Raw genomic sequence first — 20,449 nt, 5'->3', positions numbered from 1 at the left:
CATAATATGATGGCCCATTGTGGTAAAGAATTTGGAAGGTAATTTGGTCATGAAGGTCTGAATCTTCACACATGGGACTTAGCCCTCCCTTTTTGCCCTTAAATTTAATTTTATGTGGATGGGTAGTTTGCTTGCTTGCTCTGTCTATCTATCTATCTATCTATCTATCTATCTATCTATCTATCTATCTATCTATCATCTATCTATTTTTATTTTAGTCATTTGCCTGTTTGTTCACCACATGTGTGCAGTACCGGTGGCGTCCAAAAGAGGGAGGCTGAACTCCTGGAACAGTTAGAACAGTTGTGCATTGTCTCATGGGTACTGGGGGTCAAATTTAGAGGAGTAAGTGCTCTTAACTGCTGAGCTGTTGCCCCAGCCTCTGGGACTAGTCCTCTTATAATCAGGGATACCATAAGGATTATGTTTCTGGCAAGGGGAAGGTATAAGAAGATAAGCCCTCTAAACCAGCAGGAGGCCTGTTGCCAGGCATCCACTGAGGCTGAAACCTGATCTTGCCTATAGAACTATGGGAGGTGAATGTGTGTTGTTTAAGCCATTTGGCTTTGGCGCCTTGCTGGCAGCCTGGGCTGATTAGAATGCAGGTATGTGTCACAAACTGTGCATGCCTTTCCACATCTGCCCTCCATTTCTTGTTATGTTCCTTCCACTCTGGAAGGTTGTCCTGTGTGCCTTGATCTCATGACTCCTCCTTTCTGGTTATATTCAGCCAAAAGGAGGCTGCAGCAGTAGATTGGCAGGAATGGCTACTACAGTTGAGATTGCCTAAACTGAGCATTGTTGTGTCTTTCAATGTGGTTTGATACATACACTTTCACTCTAACATCTTACCTTCATCTGTTCTTTGGGGGCAAAAGATGATAACTGTGATGGTTTGCATCTGCTTGGCCCAGGGAGGGGCACTATTAGGAGGTATGGCCTTGTTGGAGTATGCTTGTCACTGTGGGCGTGGGCTTAAGACCCTATCCTTTCTGCCTGGACGCAAGTATTCTGCTAGCAGCCTTCAGATTAAAGTGTAGACCACTCAGCATCTCTTGCACCATGCCTACCTGGATGCCACCATGTTCCTGCCTCGATGATAATGAAATGAACCTCTGAACCTGTAAGCCAGCCTCAATTAAATGTTGTCCTTAGAAGGGTTGCCTTGGTCATGGTGTCTGTTCATAGCAGTTAAACCCTTAACTAAGACATTAACTTTTTAAAAATAGAATGAAGAATACAAATCTGAGCATTGGACATTAAGGCTCACTTAAGGGGTCGTCTTAGAGGAAAACAGACTGAGTGGGGTTATTTTGTTTTATGTTTCTGATAGTGAGATTTGAACATGCACTGTTTGCGTGCAGGCATCAGGAGAAATAAGGCTACGACAGCCTTTTAAGTAATTCTAACTATGACATTATTGAATATAAGTGAGTGCCTTGCTCTGTGCCAGACAGTTTATATATTTTATCTCAGTCCTTACAATTATTTTATGACACAGATTTTGTTAGAGTTGTTTGATGTGTGTGTGTGTGTGTGTGTGTGTGTGTGTGTGTGTGTGTGTGTGTGTGGCTGACCTATAACTCATGTAGAGATCCATCTGGCTGTCTCTGCTTTCTGAATGAAGGGATTAAAGATAGATGCCTCCGTACCCAGCCAAGCTAGGTTTCCTTATCGAGGTCTATTTCACAGATGAGTTTAAAGATGCTTTGTCAAGGTCACAGAGATAGCCGGTACAGACCATCCACTCCCGGCTCCTTCATTACAGAGCCTTCTTTGCTCGCTCCCTGACTTCTCCACATACATTGTATCATTAGGTGAGTACTCAAAGAACTCGGTTCGTAGTCTGTAGTTTCCGTTAAGTGGTAAGTGTGACTTTTCAGAGGCTCTATCTTGCTGGATGACCTCAAGAGTGTAAGGGAAAGGGCCGAGATGAAGGTCTCATAGGAAAAGGCTGGTGTTGGAAAATATTAATTGCTAAAACAAATTTTTTTTCCGTTCCGTTATTCGGCAAAGTTTACGTCACACAAAGCCTGACTTTCCATTCTGAGAAACACTTAGCTTGTCATCTCTTAGGAGTTCCATCATCTTTGTAGGAAAGAAGAACTGGACAGTGACCCTCTAGGGACAGGACATCTGTATTCCACCCACAGACCTTGGCATACTTCCAGCTACTTGGAAGTTCTGACTTGGGCTTTCTCTCAGTCTTACCCGGGGGGCATATTTATCCTCATTAACATTAATACAGAGACTGTCTCTCAGGTCACCTTGTTCCAGCAAATTAGGGGAAGAGATATTTATGTCTGCTAGTCTCCTGTCTCCTCTTCCTAGTAGCTTCCCCTCCTAATACTTAAGTGCAGACAGGTGCCTTTTAACAGAGCACTTATAAGGAGGTTAGGGGAGTAAACAGCTTTAACCTCTCAACTGAGAGCACAACTGAGCACAACTCTCAGAAGAGAAATCACCGTGACCCCAGGAAACAGGGAAGTTCCGTGAAGACAGGAGCTGAGCTGTGGAACGAAAGCTAAGGTGCAGGCTCACCTCGAGCAGGCGAGGGGATGGGTAATTAAGAACCGTTTTCCTCCCTGTCCTGCGTGTGTAAAGAGAGAGGAGAACTGAGGTCTACCCTCACATTTATCCACCGTCCTGTAATAAACACACAGAACCCTCTGAAGAGAGGAGCTCGGGCTAGCTGCTGAACCTTGCTTCTTTATTCTTTCCGTTGGATTTTACACTTCCTTTAACGCACATGTTTTATGCCTTAAGAACAACCTCCCTCTTAACATCTTTTCTTGTAAAAGGTCACAAGAGTAACAATTATGAAGTCATAGGACACAAAAAATGTTTTTCAGATAGTTAAAATAAATATGAAAAGAAGAGCTATAGAGACTATAATAATAGGCTTTTAGCAAACAAACAAAAACCAGGCTTCATACTCATACAGCAAGAACAACAGAATGCAAGCACTATCTATGACATATTAATACTAGTTATAGGAATGATAATAATTATAGATTAAAGCTCTTGAGAACTGAAATCAATGAGAAGTCATGGAAGATTGCTAAGTATGGGAACAGATGGTCTTACATCATACGACTTAAGTTTTGGAAACAGGGTTTGAAATTTATAAGCAGAGCGCTGTATTAACTGCATTTGTGTCATTGTCACCAAAGTACCTGACAGAAACAGCTTGTGGAAACAAAGCTTGACTTTGGACCTGGCTTTCAGAGGCTTGGAGTCTAGTGCAGCAGAGAGTTCAGAGGCATGGCAAAGCTCACATGACATCGTTTACATGGTATGCTAGGAAGCAAAGAGAGCAGGCTGGAATCAAGGGACTGGAAACCTCTGAGGGCCAGACCCCATCTTCCAAAGGCTCCGTACACTGTACACTATCTCTCCAAGCTTGGAATGTGAACGCTCAAAACATAGGTTGTTGGAGACCTTTTGGGCTTACATCATAACAGTTAGCCTGCCTTGGCGCAGCTGACAGAACGCGATGCTTTGAATGACAGGTCTGCTTGCTCATTTTCATCTCAGCAGTCAGACGGTGCGAGACAATATACCACTCAAAGAAGATATCCGATTTAATTGATGTGAGAGAGGATTTTGTAAGATTTAGAAGCCAAAGAGAAAAGCAAGATGAAAGACAGTCAGTGAATTTGGATGCCTTGTGTTCTTGGCAACACAGAATGGATGTGTGCTGTTTTGAGTGTAATTGAAAGTCTTCCAATGCAGAGAACTGCTCGCACTTCATTTCTTAACACAACTAGGTATTTCCACAAATAAATTAAAACTTAGATACTTTGTAATCTGTTTCACTTCACTATTATTTTTTTCCTTCTCTCTGTAGCCCTGGATGGCCTGAAACACTATGTAAATCAGGCTGTCTTTGAACTCCTGGAGATCTCTGGCTGCCTCTACCTCCTGAGTGCTGGGATTAAAGGCATGTGCCATCATGACTGGCATGTAATTATGTCTTTCTAAGGAAGGTAGACTATAAAGTTTAGAGGAAATGTCATTTCTTTTTTAAGTAAAGAAGAAGAAAACTTGAAAATTAATTCCATCTTATGAAAAGGGGGCTGGAGAAATGGCTCGGTAGTTAAGAGTATATTCTCTATTCTTGCAGAGAACACTGATTTGATTTTCAGTTGTCAGTTGCTCCCACCTGTAACTACAGCCCCAGATGGCGCCAACCTCTCTGCCCTCTGTGGGCATCTATACTCACATGTAACACACACACACACACACACAAACACACACACACACACACATAACTAAAAATTAAACTAAATCTTTTTTTAAAAACTCTATCAGTTGGTACATGGTTGCTTGTAGTTATTTAGTATAAATTATTACAGGTTCCGACCTAAGTATACTTTGGTGATACAGTTTCTCTTAAAAGTGAATGGGTTCAACTAGAATGCCTGTTGACAATAGGATTTTAAATTATGATAATAGTTCCCCCAATTAGCATAAAATAGGAAGGAAAGAAGGTTTGCTGTTTATAGCATGCTGCATTGCCTTCATCTGATCCGGTTGGAAAGCTCAGAAAAGAAAAGTTGAAACAGATCTCTAGCCCAGAATGGACTAGAATAATACTTCTAATTTGTTTAGCAGGCCATTACCCACTTGAAAATAAAAAACTTATCAGACGCACAGCACCACAATGAAAACAAATAGCTACATTATTCCAAACTCAATACTACAAAAATATTCCCATTTATACAAATATGTTCCCTTTCCCAGACATTGGGGCCTTCAGCATCTCATAAATCCTGGCTGATTATACGTCAAAAGTAAAGGTTAATGATAAGTTTAATATGCCTCCCTTTTCTAGCTAATGGATCAACATCACATGTGGAAGAGGTCAGAGAAGCAGGACAGAAACGATCCAAACAGTTACAGCTTCGGTTTCAACAGGTAAAGAGCTCCTCAAAGACGCTGCTGCATGGTAGACAGGGGTAGACTGCAGTAGACGGGGGTAGACAGCGGTAGACAGGGGTAGATAGGAGTAGAGAGGGGTAGACAGTGGTAGACAGGGGTAGACAGTGGTAGACAGTGGTAGACAGGGGTAGATAGGAGTAGACAGTGGTAGACAGCGGTAGACAGTGGTAGACAGTGGTAGACAGTGGTAGACAGGGGTAGACAGCGGTAGACAGGGGTAGACAAGGGTAGACACCGGTAGACAGGGGTAGACAAGGGTAGACAGCGGTAGACATGGGTAGACAGTGGTAGACAGGGGTAGACAGCGGTAGACAGGGGTAGACAGTGGTAGACAAGGGTAGACAGCGGTAGACAGGGGTAGACAGCAGTAGACAGGGGTAGACAGGGGTAGACAGCGGTAGACAGGGGTAGATAGGAGTAGACAGTGGTAGACAGTGGTAGACAGTGCTAGACAAGGGTAGACAGTGGTAGACAGTGGTAGACAGTGCTAGACAAGGGTAGACAGTGGTAGACAGCGGTAGACAGTGGCTATGAGAGGAAAAGCATTAAGTGGCTTTCACCCAGGATTCCTCCACACTGTCAGATTCTCAGCTATATACTGAACAAATATGCACAAGCCAACACTGCTGCTTTCAAAGAGCTCACATTCCCGAGGTAAGGAGCTCTCACTTTGGGATCTGTTGAGCCCACCTCCCCTCCCCCCCTCCCCCCCCCCCAATTCTAGAAGATGTCTCTGGCACATGACCCTTCAGCCAATGTCAAAGAAGTCCCCTTCCTTTTTTTTTTTGACTGTTTAAATTACTGATCCCGGGGACCCCATCTTGCCAAAGAATGTTTCAATATTTTTCCTTTAAAGACCAGATTTCTAACTACTGTAAGACTTTGTCACTGTATGGTAGTAAACACATGTACAACAGACACATAGAAACATCTTGAATACAACAATCTAGTTCCTAATTGTGACCCGAAAGACATAATGTGTCTTCATTGATGTTCCCTAAATGGACACACTGTTTTGCTGTCAAAACCAGCAGCACTGAGCTGGCTCAGTGGATAAAGGTGCTCGCAGCACAAGCCTGGCAACCTGCATTCAGTTCCTGAAACCACGTCAAGATAGAAGGAGACAACTAACTCCTTAAAGTTTATTTCCTGACCTTCTGGGTGTCTATGCATTTTGCACACATGTAAGCACACATGCACGAAGGTGCATTTGTGCTTAAAATTATAAGCACTATGAGCAGGTTCATTAGTTCTGCAAATTACATTCTCTATTAAGCAACATCAATTTATTGTTCACATTCTTATGGGCTGCATTTAAAAGATCTTCACATTCTTTCCCAACTCTCCACTGCACTGTACACTATGCATCATTCTTCTGACATGTACAATGTGGATCTATCCTCAAATATAATAAACTCTACCACCGTGTCTCACTCTGGGGAGTTTTGTTTATAATGGGAAGAACAATGCACGTCTTCAAGGGGGACCCTATAGTTTTAGTTGTTTGGCGTCACACCATAAACCGCAAATTGCACAAAGGTAGCACACAGAGCCACAGGGAGGTTAGTGTCACCTGAGAATGGAAGAGACTGAGAGACAGCCACGCTACTGCCTATAATCCACTTCTGGTGGAGGCTAATTTGGCTGTGCGGTGTCCTGACATACATTCCCACCGCCCTTCCTAACGACTGTCTAAAACAAGCTTTGTATTCTTCATTCCGCAGAGCACGGTTAATTGCAAAGGTCGGTCAGAACGCCTCACGCTGAAGACAAAAGGCAGCCAGAGTTGGTGTCTGATCTAGCTCAGCGTCTATTCTTCCCAGCAAACGAGTTCTCCACCGGGAAGCATTGCACTTTCAGGTTTCATGTTATCTATCCACAGAAGCGAGAGATGGAAAGCCTGAACAAACAGGAATATCCAGCTCAGATGACCCAGCAGCTACTTTATAAAGTTATACAGTAGTTACACTTCACCAAGACCTCAGGCATCCCCGGGTCCCATGGTGGCCTGAAGTACACTGGTAGCCATTTTACAGAGACGGAGCACGAGAAGCCTGATGAGGAGTCACGTGGCCTCCTCTGCCAAGTTACATCATCATTAAAGCAATGCAAGATGCTGATGCCTTTTGCTTTGCATGTCCCTAACTATAGAAAATCGGTGCTCTTTAATTTTAGAGTGTCTAAGTTTTTTAGAGAAGCCATTAGGATGCCAAAAGGGCAACTAGTAATTCCTCCCCACAGAGGCCCTCTCACACCCTAGCCAAAGACTCTTGGCTTGTGGGCTTCAGAACTCTGAGAGGACAAATCTCTACTATTTTAAGAAACTTACCTAGTTGATAATGATTACCCTCAGATAATAAGATTATAACAATCCTATTCGCTTACTTCTCAGTTCTGTATTTTCCAAATTTTTGAGGATGAGTATGGTTTTATACTAGATGTATCATTTGAGTGTGGAAAGCATATGGGTCCATATGGTAACTATTGTAAAGATCATGATAGAAAAAAAAATGGAAGCAATCTAATTACAGAGTGTTTGGTGATGTTCAGTGTTTTTTTTTTTTTCTTTATGATAGTCAAGCTGCTGCCATTATGAATATTATGTTACAATGGAAGAAAAAATTATAAATATTGTATCACAATGGAGAAAGCCTTAGAACAATGAGGTGACAAGGTAGTTTACTGGTTAAGATCTTGGTCACTGGGACCAGACTGAATAAATCTAATTACTTATTAATTAATGCTTCTTAACTACTATACATCTTGATAATACCTCTGTTTCTTGTCTGAGGGGTAATAAAATAGATTGAAAGCTTATTTGAGGATCAAAAGAAGAATACTGCATTTTATATATGCTTCAGACAATTGTTTTTCACCTTTTAAGGACTCTGGCATTGGGTCGTGACATAGTTGGTGACATTCTTCCACGGGTGCCATTGCTTATGCAAGTACACTTGGTTGTCTTATGAACTGAATAGTCTGCGTGCGTTGCTACTTAATGTGAACTGGATTTCCATTTATAATCCTTTTAAAACCCCATTGTGATGCAGCCCAGAAACAGAAGCTGCACATGAACAAAGACTCAGAACAAAGCAGGAGAGTTTCCCTTTAGCCACTGCTGGACGCTGTGTTTGTGGACTGCAGAGGTGGCTCAGCGGTTAAGAGCACTTGCTGCTCTTGCAGAAAACTGATGTTGCCTGAAAGCTTTAGAACAAAACAAGCAAACACACCCTAGAGGAGAAGACAGCAGGAAATAATCAAACTCAGGGCGGGAATCAACCAAATAGAAACAAAAAGAACTATACAAAGAATCAACAAAACTAGGAGCTGGTTCTATAAGAAAATCAACTAGATAGGTAAACCCTTAGCCAGACTGACCAGAGGGTACAGAGACAGTATCCAAAGAAGCAAAATCAGAAATGAAAAGGAAGAGATAACGAGATAGATCTTAAAATAATTATTCTGTTTGTTGAATATTAACAGTTGAAATTTAAAATCATGTTGTACAAAAAAAAAAAAAAAAGAAAGAAAGAAAGAAAAAGAGAAAGAAAAAAGAAAAGAAAACCGATGTGGTTCTCAGCACCCACCTTGAAGAGCTCACTTCCTATCTGTAACTGAATTTCCTCCCAGGGTGATTGCACTCATGCAGATATACACCCCAACCCCCACACCATAAGTACACATAATTGAAGATTAAAATTTATAACCTCGCCAATGCTTGCTCTGGAAGGGAAGACGAAAGGGAAGACTGCAGTTGCCTGTGTTCGTGCAGAGCCACCTCAGAGAGGATGCCAGCTGCCCTGACTGACTGAGAATGTCTGTCACTCACAGCCAATGCTCAGGAACCTGAAATGCTTAGGAGCAGTAGAAGACATTTCTTAGTAGGGACAGGCTGGTGTGACCAAGTCATGCTTTATGAAAATCCCATTATTAAAGTGTCAATCATTAGTGGGTCATACATTTCCTGTTGATGTTAGTCAGAAGTTGCTCAGCTTCCAGAGATATGTGATTCAAATCAGAACACAAAACAAACTAAAAGCAGCACAGAATATTCATGGCTTGTGATATGCCTGGTGGGCAGGTTTTATGACTTTCATTTTTCCTTAACGTTATATAATACTATGCCTTACAGTAAATACCTTTGTTTCAATGAAAGATGATTCAAGGAATTTCTAAGACTATGCCTGGTGTATTGTAAGTCAGAAATTAAAAAAAAAAAAAAGGCTATATTGTTGGGCGTGATAGTACAGACATTAAATCTCAACACTCAGGAGGCAGAGGCAGGTGAGTCTCTGAGCTCCAGGCCAACCAAGGCTACACAGCAAGACCCTGTCTCAAAAAATAGGAATAAAGTTTAGAACAAGGCAAATAATAAGATGATGTTTTAATTAATTAAATGTGTTTATGATTACTGTGTGTGTGTGTGTGTGTGTGTGTGTGTGTGTGCGTGCGTGTGTGTGTTAGGCAGAGGACAATTCTTGGGAGCTCTCACCTTACTGTGGTTTCTGGGAATCTAACTCACAAACTCAAGAAGTTAGGCTTGCACGGCGAGCACTTTTATCTGCTGAGCCATCTCACCAACCCAGTTCAATTTGTTGTTATGTATTCAAATTATTACAGAAATTTGTCATTTTTGATAGTTAAAAATTTTGGAAAATATGTAGCTAAAGGGAACTGCAACCCTATAGGTGGAACAACAATATGAACTAACCAGTACCCGGGAGCTCTTGTCTTTAGCTGCATATGTATCAAAAGATGGCCTAGTCGGCCATCACTGTAAAGAGAGGTCCATTGGACTTGCAAACTTTATATGCCCCAGTACAGGGGAACACTAGGGCCAAAAAGGGGAAGTGGGTGGGTAGGGGATTGGGGGGGTGGGTATGGGGGACCTTTGGGATAGCATTGAAAATGTAAACGAGGAAATTACCTAATTAAAAAATAAATAAAAAAAAGAAAAGCACATATTTCATGAAAATGATTTTTAAACAGTTTAAGGGACCCATGCAAAAAAACATAAGCCTCTCAAAACCACTTTAGTTTTTCTAAAAATAAATATTGATTTTTTAACATAACTTCGTAAGATTTCTCTGCTGTGTATAAATAATCACAGGTGTTATTACACACACCTTATTCTTTCCCACTTTCAAAGCTTACTCTAGTGCTTGAATGCCACTCCAAAGCCCATATATCCGTTCATTATTCTTGACATCCATATAGAATTCAATGCAGGAAGAGGATGCCACTAAGCACTAGCTAGAAAGGAATTTAAAACAGGAAATCAGGTACTCACAAAACGATTAGATGGATTCAAGGAACAGAAGCCTGAGATCTGCCAGCTGATGTCGATTTTGGGGGCAAACACTGTGGTGCAGAAGGCTGAAAACTGCTGCTGTTCACCAAACAAGTAGAGCCAACTGCCTAGGTTCTGCTGGAGCTGGTGACCGGACACTGACCGACTACCGTATCTGCTCCTCCAGATATGAGGAAACTGATAACCAGACAGTGGAATGCTGAGCTCAGACCAGCAGCAAACACCAGTGAGCCACTGTGCAGGACTTCTCACTATGAAGAACTCACCATGAAGGACTCCTCCATGCATATCCACCTCCACCCCACTTATTCACTGGTGGAACGGAAGCACCTGCCCATCCAGGACCCAAGATGTTAAGAAGAGTTTGAGAAAAGCCATTTCTTCCTGTGGGCAAGACAGCAAGGATGCTGACCATAGACTGTTCCCCATCACCAACTGGTTGTGCATTGATTAACTGTTCTCAGCTGTAGGCGAGGGTGTGTATGATATGAAGACCTAGTGTGGAGTTTCAGTGTTACAGTGTGTCCTTTTACATATATCCTTCCGTGTCCCTGAGAGAACAACACATTCTAGGAATTGATGTTACAGGTTGGCTGTAAAATTCTTTACACGAGGAACAAAACAAAACTCACTCTACCCTGGGTGAAACGCAAATATGGCATGAGTAGTGCAAATATGTCCCGAGGGATATATTTAAACGCCATTAAAATGTCAATCGTGAACATTTTCGTGATTTTTGTAGAAGCTTTCCACATCCCCACTTAGTTTCATAATTCTGTGATAGCTAGAAATGCTTGAGAGATACCTCATTCCTCTATCGCCAAACCTAAATTAATAGCAACTTTAGAGCTTTATCCACTTCATCTAAATAACCGGCCCACTGGGGAGTCTTTGTTTACACTGCCTCAAAGACATACCAGGAAGGGGCGTGACCAACAGTTTGGAACGAACTGAACTGGGGCAATCAGGGCAGAACCAATGGGCTCACACAGAACAGCATTCTTAAAGCCTGAACTGGAGTAACTGTGAGGAATAGCAATAACTGGCATCCTCAGAGTGCCTGTCAGAGGCCAGGCATTTAATTCTCTAGTCTCTGCTTCACTCTGGGAAGAGAGAAGCCACTATGACCCTCTCTGTTCAGAAACAATCCTCTGAGAAGAGCTTACCAGGGTCACAGTAAGTGTCATTGTAAGTGCCATTCCATGAAGCTACAGCCCCAATCCTTGACTGCTTTTAATCTGGAAAATGGGATCTTTTCTTGGTTGGCCTTGAACTAACTCTGTACCAAGCAGGGCTTAACCTTGCAGTCTCTCTGCCTTCATCTTCCCAGGGGACGAGGCAGGACCACACACTCACAGCACTCACAGCAGCTGTGGGTGGGTCTGCACAAGATTCAGCCAGTCAACATTCCTATATGAGCCTGACTCACAATAGAGATGATAATGACAGTTGGTGGCTTCTCATACATTTTTTTTGTAGGGCCCCTGGTAGGTCAACATGATCTACTGGATGGCCCCCACTTCTAGAAATATGTGATTAGCATAAATTAGATTTAGGCTGTTATTAAAGAAAAAACCAACCAAACAAACAAACAAAAAACAAAAGCAAAAACAAAACAAACCAGAAAACTAAGTTGGAAGGCTGGGGAGGTAGGGATGTATTCTTTTTCCTCGAGCTGAGATATAGTTCAGAAGAAAAGAAATAATTTCTAAATTGCTTAGTCTTCTATACTTGTATATACCAAGTTAAGTTAGCTTCAAAATAACTTCAAAGATCAGTAAGCATGTTCTCTTAAAAATATTTGCATTCTGTGTACATGGTTGTTTTACCTCCATATATGTCTGTGGACCATGAGTGGTCCTGGGGCTGGAGGAGTCAGAAGAGAGCATTAGGTTTTCTGAAACCGGAGTTACAAATGCCTGTGAGCCATGATGTGGTGCTGGGAATCAAGCCCAAATCTTCCAGAGGAACAGCACATGCCCTTAACCACTGGGCCATTGCGCCAGCTCCAGCCCACATAAATACATTCTTCATTATTCCTATTTGTTCATTTCTTAATAGTGAATTTTGAAAATACATAAATGATGATGGTCTTATGGGTCAGATTTCTGTTGAGAAAGAATCAATAGCCTGTGTATGTGTACATGTATGCGTGAAGGTGGGAGAAAGAGAAGGAGATTTTTTTTAAGACATAGGCTTCTTACTGTGCAGAGTACCCTGGTAGGCTGGAGGCCAGAGACAAGTACCAGCTAGGTCCACAGAGAGCCTGAAGGCGGAGCTCCTTCTCCACATTCTAGGTAAAGTTGTTTTTTTTTTAATTTTTAGTTAAGATCGCTATCTTAGTTTAGTTTTTACTGCTATGAACAGACACCACATCCAAGGCAACTCTTATAAGGACAACATTTAATTGGGGCTGCCTTACAGGTTCAGAGGTTCAGTCCATTATCATCAAGACAGGAGCATGGCAGCATCCAGACAGGCATGGTGCAGGAGAAGCTGAGAGTTCTACATCTTCATCTGAAGGCTTCTAGCAGAATACTCACCCCCATGCAGCTAGGTTGAGGATATTTAAGCCCACACTCACAGTGACACACCTACTCCATCAAGGCCACACCTCCAATAGTACCAGTCCCTGGGCCGAGCATACACAAACCATCAAATCTTATATGATTAGATAAGGATAAACATCTTTGTTCAAGGCCTGCTTATTTTAATGCTAGTACCATAATAAAAATACACCAAAAAAATCTACAATAAGACTTAACCATGAGCCACTAGGCTCACTTTACCTGAGCCACAACAAAGGTCTTACATGTATGTAGTCATGTGAAGGATAAGTGTTGTGGGTAGATCACAGAAGGAAAGGAAACCCGCTTAGCTTGAGGGGCTGGGGAAGGGGTTTCATGAGAATTCTGGTCTACTGCTATAAGGGTACTATGGAGACAGTGACGGGACCCATGCAGAAAACTGGCACAGACAGGACGTTTCTTCTGTCTTTCTTGATGTATTGCTCCTGATCACTGGCCACTCGCCCCTCCCTTCCATGAGCTATCTGAAATCTACTTACTTTAGATGAATTTGGACACCGTAAAAGACTTTCGTAACAAAACAGGAAGCTATGAGATCAAGCAACCACAGCTGGCATTACTTCCTATTACCAGACTCTATCTGGTACGAATTGGACACTGAATTGGACACTGTGTTGTTAAGTGTATTGTCTAATAGATACCAAATACATCTTCAAGGATGTCATTCCGATCTCTGTTTTATAGAAGACTGCATGTAGAAGTTAGGACCTTACTCTAAGTTCTCAGATAATTAGCCAGAAAGCCAGGCAAGAACTCAGATCTGATTGATGAATTTGATTACAGCCTTGACATAAAAATAAAATAAAATAAAATAAAATAAAATAAAATAAAATAACAGAATAAAAAGCCTATAAGTTTCCAATGATTTAAATGATCTTAGTTTGGATTTGCACAAAACAAGAGACAAGACTTTTCAGATGTTTAAGCTGATCTGGGAGCTCATCCTAGGAAGCCAGAGAGAGTGTGATGCAGTAGACGGAAAGGTTTGCTAACAAAGAGTGGGTGAATGGATTCGTGACCTGGGCTTCAGTTGTCTGGGGACTTGCTTGGGCTTGTGTAGAACACACCTCAAGAACTGACCCGCCGGGGGGTCAGGCAGCCATCCAGGCACTGGCTCACAGATGCTGGCTGCTGACTGTTGTTGACATCGATGCTTACAGACTAAAACTTCTAGCTTGCAACTCCCTTGGCCTGAGAAAGAGACCTGGGTGCTTCAAGGACAGAACCCCTCGATGTGTTTTGGGAACCATTCAGTCAAATTACAGGTGAATACCGGTTGGGCCCACGAGGCATCAATGGGCATTCACAGACTCTGCTGTAAGATGGGAATTTATACAAAGCAACAACTGCAATCTTTGTTAGAGTAGGATTAATTTATTTCTAACTAATAAATGGGTTTCTATGAAATTGTGTCATAAATTTTGTCTTTAAATTCCCAGTGTAAGGAATGGTTCGGATATTAACAAAACAAACTGAAAACACCCATTCCCAATAACAATCAATTATAGATTTTCGTACTAAGCAATATCCTTAGTGAGGCTAACCTGGCATCTTCTGGAGAGTCACTAGCCCTTGTCAAAAAGTCTCTTCCCCACACTGCTCTTCTTCACGCTGAGAACAGTTACATATGGCATGACTGGTGGCCTGTAAACCTGAAACGCTGCAGCTCTGCTGGAAGAAACTTCCTTGCCCCTTTGAAATGTTCCAGTGACATTTTGAAATGAATTCTGCAAGTATTCTTGTGACCTAATTAAACACACACACACATACACACACACACACCAAATACATTTTACAAATGTGTTAAAAAAAAAAAGAAAAGAAGAGAAAAGAAAAAAGAAATTGTTGCCCCCCCTTTATTTTCATGATGTAGCAGTAAATACAGAGACTCCGTTTTATTTCCAGAGGCCCCCATTTTATTTTGATAGGTAGCAAGCTGTATCTCAGAAGTGAAATGACCTGAGGTAGTAAACAGCCAAACTGCAATTTCCTCAAAGGAATGAGCTCAGGGCTCCTTTAACATAGCATGATTCTCCCTCTACCTTGCAACTCTGGTTTTAAATTGATTTAAATCCTGGTTTCTAGTAAATATTTTCTACACATTCTTGGTAGTAGAAGAAGGAGAGGGCTAAGTCAATTCTTTTTAATTTTTGAATGCTGTGTGTGATGAGTTTGTAAGTGGTGAGTTCCACAGAGGATTAAGAGTCACCAATTGAGAGGTAGAACAATTGCTGAGGAGCAAATGAAAAATTTATCACAGAATTCGTAGAACCATCTCTAGAAATGTAGAGAGAGTCACCAAATAGGGTCTTGAGGGGAAGGGGACAGGGGCGAGATGCCAGTTCATCATCATAGCGTTGACCTGAGGGCGCTCCTGGGGATGCATGATTAAATTTATATTCTAGGCTCAAAGTTCCTTTAGATTTTTAGCTTTGAGTTTATTTCCTATAAATACCTCAGCCGCTAAGTTTATTTAGTAGAGGCTGCAGTTATTACCTCATAAAAAAGAAAGCACCCACATTTATCTCCTTAAGGGGAGAACTTGGTATTAAATCAGAGGCGGGGCCTACAGGGTGGAAAACTCTCAGTGTGGGAGCTGAGTTTGGAGACAGAAGCATATATCCACGCTAAGAGTTTAACTTTCCAAGGCCATCTTACTGTGGGTTTGATGTGATTCTTATTTGACAGGGAGTTGTCTGTGCAGTATCTCCTGTATATCTATTAAAGTGCACCCCAAAAGACAATGAGCATAAGCAATACACTGGGAACAAAAAGTGACATCCATAGCCTCCATCAGAGTGGAAGTTGGAGGCTCGGCTCTCATTTGACACAGGATTTGAAATCACCCGATGTACGACTCTTTGGGCGCTGGCAGATTCTCTTTTTAACTCTAAGTTAATTTTTTTTTTCTCTCTAAAACTCATTCTAAGATGGCCAGACTTTTGTTTTCCTTATCTTATTTCCTTATTCTGTTGCAATGTCCGGGACCTACATTTGTACATGCTAAGCAAATACTCCGTTACGAAGTTACATACATCCCCACGAATCTTAATTAGCTTTCTACTGCTATGATAAAACACCACAACCAAAAGCACCCTGGGAAGGAAAGGGTTTATTTTTCCTCACTGAGGCAATCCAGGGCAGACACTCCTGTCAGAAGCCTGGAGGCAGGAACTGAAGCAGAAGCCATGGGAGAGGGCTGCTGCTTACTGCTCACTGGCTTGCTCCTCAAGACTTACTCAGCCTTTTTTCCCTCAATGCTATGTTTTGATCATATTCTTTTTCTTACCATGTCCCCCCAACACCTTCCAGATCCTTCCAGCCTTCTCCCCACCTAACTCCTTATTCTTTTTATGTTTCTCAAAAACAAAAATCAAAACAAACAAAACCCCATTAAGATAAAAAAAAATCAAAACAGAACCAAAAACAAACACCATAGGAAAGAGCATCCATTTTGTGTTGCCAACTACTTCTGGGCGTGGGGCCTTCCCTGGGATGTGATTGATACAAGCAGTGATAAGCCCTTGGAAATTGTTGCTATCTCCAAGACATTAGTTACAAATAGCCTCCTTGTTAGGTGTGATACTTTGTATCCACTTCCCCTTCTCTGTCCTCAGAGTTGGTGTGGTTTGAGTTACTGCATTGTCAACAGTATCTGTAAGTTCACAGGTGCATCCGCACTGTTGTGTCTAGAGGATATTTCCCTGAAGTCATCACCTTGGGGTTCTTTCAATATCCCTGCCTCCTCCTCTGTATAGATCCCTGAACCTTGGGACTTTGGCCTTGAGGATTGACAAAGACATTTCACTTAGGACTGAATTTCCTTTGTGTCTCACCCTTGGCACATCGTACAGCAGTGTTAAGTGCCACCTGCTGCAAGAAGATACTTCTCTATGAGGGTGGAACAACGTTCTGATCTAGGGGTATAGCAATATATCATTAGGAGACATTAGTGGCTAAATTATTTTTGCAGAATAATATTAGTACTTTTCTTCTAGGGCCAATGATTTCAATTGTTTATACTGTCAGTGAAATCTAAATATTTAAGGTGAAATGGAAAAAAAAAAGGAGAGGAAACTTCAGTAAAAGAACAAAAATGTGATTATGCTTAAAGCTTGATATAAAACCATTAAATCCTGAGGTGTTAAAAGCAGAGAACAGCTGGGTATAGTGGCACATCTGTTTATCCCAGCACTTGATAGGCAGAGGTAAGCAGGTCTCTATGAATTCCAGCAATTCACATTAAAAACAGAATCTATGCCACTTACATTTATTGATAAAAAGCCAACCCATAAGTCCGTTGGAATGGGCAGGAATCGGGACTATGTTTCTTATCACACAATCACGTGGGTATTCACTGAAAAATAAATTGAGTATGTAGACTGCAAATATACTGCATTGCCACTGTATTGAATTTCATAAACAAAAGCACAAAGACAGTTTACAGTGTCAATTACAAGCACTTATTTATAAATAGCGAAGTGACTACGCGGGCTGTGACCAACACCTGACAAGGAGCACACTAAGGGAGAAAGGATTTACTTTGCCTCAGGGTTTTATAGCTGTGTCCTTCATGGGAGTGGCAAGATGAGGCTGAGGCTGCTCGCTCAGATCCTGGAGGACCGGGGAGCAACACGGGACAGGAAACCAATTTCAGATAAAAATCTCAAGGTTCCTCCCGCCCCATCTCCTTCCTTCAGTGGAGTTCTATCTTCTGAAGGTTTTCACACCCTCCCCAAAGAACACTACTAAAGTAGAATCAGATAAAGACAAAGAACAAACAACCCGAAAGGCTGGTTATTAGATGCTGATGGATGGATTTGTTTAGGAATTTACTTAAAGTACTTGTGCTTCCGATGTGTCAGGCAGGAGGACTTCACTTGTTACTTGGAAGAGAATGACCTGGAGAAATCGCTGAATCATTTGCCTATTGCCCTTAACAATCTGCTGACTGCCACACGTGCTTCTGTAAAATCCTCTTGCTTGCCTGCCCCACCTCATGGTTTTACAGTAGAAACTGGAAATCCAAACTGGGTCTGGGGCCAAGGCCTTTCAGGAGCTATCCGGGCTTTGTTCTACCGGTGACATCTCCACTCGTCCACTTTCATTAGTGTCTGAGCACATATTCCGTAAAGATCCCCTCAACGTTTCTGAAGCATGCTCTCCCGCAGTGAGAGCTTCTTTACCACAGCCCCAGTTGGTTGAGAGACTGCTGCTCGTAGGCTTCTCAGTCCTCTAGAGCTCCCTGGAACCCAGATAGCGTGCACCCCAACCTGCCGCAGGATCCCAGGGTTCTCTTCCAGTGACCAATGGAATTGTGAGACCTGGAACTAGAATCTCCCAAGTGGACGAAGACAAGACTAGGTTGAACATCGAGACCAGATAAGGACTAGCACGGAGATAGTCAGGAAGAGCTAGTGGGTGGCCTTGGTCACTGGGCAGGCAATTGTATCTGAAGCCTCCTGCAGGCCCAAGTCCGCACAGGATACAGAGGTACCACTGCACTCCAAGTAAAAACCTCTAAGGACACCAAAGCTCTGGGACTGTCTCCAGAGAAATAGACTAGAAATTTAAAATGGGAATGCATAACTTCTGAATCATTGGAAAGTGTGTTAATGCCTACAATTGTCCTATGGTTCTGTGGCTGTGGAATCTGATAGGGTCCAACACTCTGTGGGCTTTTCCTCTGAATGGGCATTCAGTTCCCATAACAGGAGGTGCGGCCCTAAGGAAAGACCTCCTAAACTGCTGTTAGGCGGCGGGCCGGAACTTACCTGTTTCAGGGAAAAGTTGCTCTTCTCTACTCTACCTACACACACCACAAAGGCTTAGGCACATGTAAGCCCTTCCCCTCACCCCAGTTTCTGATTAGGGAACTTTCCTCCTAACAGAGTCCACTCCATTCTGATGTGTGACCCACACATAATCCTGTGAAGACTGTTAATCTTGAAAAACACCAAGAAAACACCCTCATTAGCTTCCCAGAGGTTATGGTTTTACGCATGATCCAACCCAACTACTGGCTCCAATTGCCAGAACCAAAGCACTGCCCTGTGTCACAAGACCACCTGTCCCTCCAAAGGCATCTGCCCTATGCAATACTCACCAGCCTCTATCTGGTCAGCTCACCAGATCTATTGGCTATGTTCTAGGAATGAGCATAGTCCAATGTGTCCACTAAGGGAAATATCAGGTCTCCCCACCCCTGCCCCCCGCCATCTAAGAAGATGACAGATATGGTTTTCAGGCACACACATGTCTGTAAAAGAAACTTACACTCATCTGATGTAATTGTCATCTCAGAGTCTTACTGCCAAATAAGTTCACCCTTTCTAGTTTTGTCTAAAGTCCAGCAAGGTCACAAATCTCTGCAAAAATTGTTGCAAAGATATTTGGTTGGCCCCAAGGTTGCCAACACTGACTCAACAACATAGAAAAGTGTCTACAGCATGCTTGGAAAAGTCTCAAGCAGGGACCCAGGCCCTGATGCTGACATAAAAACAGGGGTCCTACCTATCTGAACATCTAGAAGTGGACTTGACTGACACTCAACGCAGCAGAGGGTAGCAGCAGTATTTGCTGACTATTGTGTGCACTCTTCAGTGTGGATTGAAGTTTTTCTACATGCAGAGAAGATCAGAATGAATATTTCACACACGGTCCTACCCCAGTCATCAGGCAGGGTTGTGACAGTGACTAGAACCTTTAAAATAGCACTGGCGACCACTGCCAAAACCAGACCAGTCTGTCACTTGTGCTGCTTAGGGTGCATTGCACACTTGGTAAATGTAGCTATTCTTTTGAGATCATGTTTGGCTGCCCATCTGCACCGCTCCCCAAGGGCTCAGAGGACCTCAGAGAGTACGCACACACCCACCTCCCGTGGTTCTTCAAAGACTTGGCTGACACTACACCAAAAACTTGACCAATCACTCCACTCCCTCAGCTCCTAAAGTTGCAGGTGTCAAGCCTAGGACACACCACACCCACACCCGGGCTGCTATGGACCCCAGGCAAGAGTCAACCATGAGAGACCCAGACCCAGACAAGCCTCTGAAACTGACCATCTCAAAATGACCTCTGAACGGAAACAACAGCTCAGCTCCTACACTGCCTCCTGATGTCTTCCCTTTTGTGTGGATGTACATCGGAGCCAGTGCCCTGTCACATAAATTAGTCTAGAGAGCAGCCGTGTCCCAGGGCAACTCAATATAACTAACTGCTCCAGAGGGGCTCTGCCTTCTCTCCTGCAGAAGATACTACTTGGGAACAGGCCAGCCTCAGATCACCTTCAAAGTTCACCCTGCTGTGATGGAACTGCCCATGTCACAACTAGGGACAGCCTGTGGATGAGTGGCCGAAGGACAGAAAATCATTGTGAGGAAGCCTATTGGTCTTATCTTTAATATTGATCATGTATGGACTTTACAACAAAGGGGGCTCAGAAGAGAGTTCCCACAGAGGGACAATGAGTTTAGGCCATAATAGATCTTTTTTTTTTCTTTCATTTTTTATTAGCTATTTTCTTCATTTACATTTCAAATGCTATCCCAAAAGTTCCCTACACCCTCCCTCCCTCCCTTACCCACCCACTCTTACTTCTTGA

The sequence above is a fragment of the Mus musculus genome, chromosome 17 (genome assembly GCF_000001635.26).
Source record: "Mus musculus strain C57BL/6J chromosome 17, GRCm38.p6 C57BL/6J".
NCBI lineage: Eukaryota > Metazoa > Chordata > Mammalia > Rodentia > Muridae > Mus > Mus musculus.
Note: the sequence above shows the minus strand (reverse complement) of the source record.